This window comes from Limulus polyphemus, unplaced genomic scaffold, assembly GCF_000517525.1.
Source record: "Limulus polyphemus unplaced genomic scaffold, Limulus_polyphemus-2.1.2 Scaffold3010, whole genome shotgun sequence".
Taxonomy (NCBI): domain Eukaryota; kingdom Metazoa; phylum Arthropoda; class Merostomata; order Xiphosura; family Limulidae; genus Limulus; species Limulus polyphemus.
The window spans coordinates 98,103-102,750 of NW_013668620.1; the positions used below are offsets into that span (position 1 = coordinate 98,103).

Sequence of the window (4,648 nt, forward strand, 5' to 3'; positions counted from 1 at the left end):
CGCCAAGAAGCAAAACCTGAAACATTAACCCATCACTGAAAACAAGATATTTTATTCTTTGGCTAGACCATTTGTTGTTGTTGTTTTTCTTAGGTTTAGTGGTTGTCAATCACGAGTCTTGTTAACGAGTTTACATTTTGTAAGTACGTGTTTATGTAATAAATAACTTTTCGTGCATAAGAAGACTAAAATATAAACGACATCACAAGATAAATTGTTTATTTTTCTGACTTCTTTTACTTCACTGAAATTTCTAACACAAAATTGAAATGAGTGTTCAATTCAAACCAGTTGTTAATAAGGATAAAACAAACACGTATGAGAAATACGATTCTTTATTTCTATTGAGGGGAGGAAGGGGGATTAGGCCTAGGTCTTGCGAAGCGTTTACAGCTGGCCATATGGTTGTGTCTCTGATGCTCATTGTCCCTGAACTTTCTTCTTACAGCTAGGACCGTTATCATGCTCTCCATCTTAAAGGAATCAGTGCTAAAGTATGCATGAAGACGCACTTGAATGAGTTGGTTCCTTCTCAAGTTGCTAACCTTGGAACGAGAGAGAAAATATACATTAAAAGGAGTCTATCATTTCTGTCATTTGAAAACTTGATTTATAATAAGAAGTGATAAATGAGAACTATCTATAGTGGACAGACACGTATAAAGTCATGAAGATACTTAACAATATAATTTGCCCCATCCCCGGGGGGGCTCAATAGTTTCTTTGTTTTATTGTAGCTCAAGTTACATAATAGTCTGTCACAGGGAATCGAATCGGATTTTAGTGTTGTAAGTCTGTAAACTTACCGCTCACCCACTGGGGGTAAGCTTGAGGGCTTATAATAATATCATTCTGGGTTCGATTCATGCGACGAGCACAGCATAAATAGCCTATTGAAAGATTTGTGCTTAAAACGGTATGATTTATACAGGAAAGCGTTAAAATATTGATATCCACTCAAAAGCAAATTGCTCTTGTATTCAACGAGGCCAACTTAAAAAGAAAAATTGGATTTTTTTTTCCTCAAGGAGACTCTCATCCTGTTTCGCAAAGATAATACTATTTATTTATTGTGTATGCTGGATAAAAACGTTTTGATTGGGTTTGTTGGTTTGGAAAGCACAAAGCTACACAATGGGCTTTCCGCCCTCTGCCCACCGCGAGTATGAACCTGATAATTAGCGTTATAAGACCTCATACCGCTGAATGTAAAAACAAAAAATCAGATCTAATGTTTTTATAGTCTCTCCTGCAAGAAACTAGGTAAAAAAAAACAGGTCCTTTGTATAAGCTTTAGTTGATCAGAAGTTTTTTATAAAATACCGTCGCTCTGTTTGTTAATAAAATACTCCTGTTTTGTGGAAAGGTTTGAGACAAGTTCCGCTAGATTTTTCTTAAGGCTACCATGATTAATAAGCTCGTTACACACAGTTAACTCTACACAGGTGAAATTTAAAATCAGTCATCTGGAGGAAAAGCATCTAATTTAAAGTCGTTTTGTGTCAAGTACAACCACCTGTCTCGAATATCAGAGGGCGCTGGCTATACCCTCGTGGAACGCGATCTTTTGGAATTGCAATGAGACTGGCAGGTGAAAAGAATGATGAATTATGTTTTAATAAGAGCCTAACCTACGTCGCCACTGAACTTCATCTACCCCGGAATTAGAAGACTCGGTATTTGGGGGTCCTTTGTATTCTTCTTTTATTTTTTGTTCTTTGTATAACGAGTTTTATAGTACGGCTCTCGTGTATCTGTTTTATTGTGATTTAGTTTATAGAAATCCATCCGTGTAATTGTTAGAACAATGCACAAGTAACCCTTTTGTTTTCTTACTACGAGTCTCCTGGTGGAAGTCTACAAACTTACAACGCTAAAATTCAGGGTTCGACTTCCTGTGGTTTGATTCTAAAAGATACAAACAAATCTGTCTATGAAAAACTAACCTATGTCATGGTGTAAATGTAATAATGTTTGGATTTGTTCTCGGTTCTGTTAGGACTAAATAATGTACACCTCTTTAGACATTGTAGATAAAAAACACTCAAACATGATAACAATCTTCATCAACTCCTAATTATAGTTTGAAAACATACTTATTGGGCATTAATTGTGCTCGTAATTGATAACATTTATATCATTTCGGTTTTACTACTTAATCTAATCCACATAGTCGTTCTCACTGTTCTTGAAAATGGACATAATACAGAGTTTTAAAAAAGATAAATATTTCGTTTCCCAATTCGTAGTTGGTTTAATTGCTTTTTAAAATCAAAGTTTTACTTTATGCACAGTTTTTTATTGTTATATCCATATTAGCAAATTGTAGTTGACGTTTCAGCATTAAATTAATCCTCAGATTACGTCAGGGGGCCACTTATTGCATCGTGTTGAGCAATTTCACGATTCTACTTACTGTAGCATAAAAGAACGGTACAAAATTAAGACTGCAACGCTTCTACATAGCTGTTCTTAATGTGAGTAGAGCCACATTAAGCCTAATGGTTAGCACGACGCCAAATGAATTTGTGGGTCCAGTGTTCGCGTCCCGTTGCCGCTGAAAGCAAAATTGCGTTCCACAATTTAGAACTATGAGTGTGTCATAAGGGTAACGATAAAATCCCAGTATTTAGTCAGATAAGAGATGGCGGCTGGTGCCATTGACTGTTTGCTGCTTCTCCATCATACTTTTTCCAAATTAGGGACGGCTAGCGCAAGTAGCTTTTGTTCAGCCTTGCACAAATATCCGAAAATCAAAAAAAATTATTGTGACTAAGATCAATATATTTTCCAGTTGTAAGTTTGGTTTCGTTCAAAAGAAAATACAATCCAACAGAGCCATACCCTTTTAAAAACACGATTATTGGAACCAACATTGAGGATACAGGTATATAATTCTGTTACTTAGTGTCGATAAAAAAAAAAATTGTTTGCCAATTTCATGACAGTTTTGTTTAAAAACTGTTCTTTTTTTTGGGGGGGGGGTGAATGATATACGTATGTGAAATTAATATTTTTGTTGAAATGGGATAGATATCCAGTAACAACAACAACAAATATAAAAATACAATATATATGTGTGTATGTATATATATTTAAGGTTAATTAATATTAAAAAAAAAGAACTTAAACGTGTCTGTAGTTTTTTTGTGTTCCATTTTTTTCACGCATTATGTGGTTTAGTTGTTTGCCTAGAATTAGGTATTCGTATCTAACACCATACATTTAAGACTAACACAAAACTCCCTGGATTATCATTATCCATTCCGTTCTATCTCACATTTTATTAGTTGCTAATGTTTGGCGAACTCATTAGGCCTAACCTCACAAATAAATAACATCTAAATAGAAATTTCACGGGCTTGATAATTTCGTAACTCTTGTAAGTCGTCGCCAACACAAACTCAACATTTACAGCACAGTCAGTACTGAATTAATTAACTGGCTGACAGCAAACATAAACTAACTAACTCATGCACTGATTACTCGTAAACTGAGTAATAAACTCACTGAAATAATAACTTACTACTTAGGAATCAATGTAAGTTACTAAAAGACTAAAAAATTGACCATATTTTCTGCTAGCCTAACTCGCGCCTTACATTGTTCTAAAATTTCGGAGAATAATCCGAACATTAAGCCACGGGATCATTCACTTGATGCTAAACTTCCCTCTGACCAAAGAACAATACAAACTTCTAAATCAAGAACATGGTCTACAACATAATTTATATGCACCCAAACACAGCAGTATAACAGAGAAATCACTGGTCCAGGTTACTGTCTTCCAATCAGTCTTTTACCAGACATTTATATAAATATTTGGGAAAAATCCGTCAATAAATTCTGAAACCACAGCGAAGACAAGAATATACACAAAACGAAATTCAGCCTAGTACATCATGATGTAACATAACACGAGATATTTGACCAGAGGAAATACATAGACATAATTTTTTTTAGTTACTTCAGAAACTGGTGGTGTACTGTTTATTTTGTAATTCGTTCACGGTAAGAGATACGAAGGATTCTGCGCAGACGCCACTAGTTAAAACTGTCCTGTTTCCTTAGCATGGTAACCGTTCAAGTTTCTCATTCATAGAGCAAGATTGGCATTTCCAGCATAGCTTGGTATGTAAGGTGACACTTGACTTCCAGATGCTACGTTGTCAGTTGTCCAAAGCCGCGATTGATCGCCAACCCATTGCTACCTGTGAAATGTTGCTGACAGCCGAATTAGGTGAACGAGTCAATAATTTTGACATTGTTGCCTGCTGATTTGAGATTGTTGAGTGCATAGCTTGGATATTATCTGAAACTTCATTTAGAAGCGGCTAATCTCGAGACCAAAATTAGAGATCTCTTTCTTGATACCGAGGGATAACAGCAGTGTCTCGAGCATTTTGGATAAGAGTGTTCCACCATCAGCATAATTCGGATCAGTAAATAACTGGTCGCCAAAGGTGTTACCTAGGGGATCTCTGTGCCTCGTGCGTTTAAGTATCCAGTCCATGGGAAAAAGGAATATGTTCGGAACGATTTGGATCCTGGAGATCTCAAAATCGCGAATCCCCGTCCAACCAAACATGCTCGCCCTTTCAGCCGTGGGGGTGTTATAATGTGACGGTCAATCCCCCTATTCGTTGGT

General features: G+C 36.1%; 1 long non-coding RNA gene across 1 annotated transcript in view; it reads right to left on the bottom strand.

The window, feature by feature from the left end:
- Nucleotides 1-202: 202 nt before the first annotated feature.
- LOC111088030 overlaps nt 203-4,648 on the bottom strand; it is a 44,886-nt gene continuing 40,440 nt past the window's right edge. Inside the window, exon 3 of the long non-coding RNA XR_002612648.1 lies at nt 203-545. This is a non-coding gene — a long non-coding RNA (uncharacterized LOC111088030). The remainder of the gene's footprint in view (nt 546-4,648) is intronic.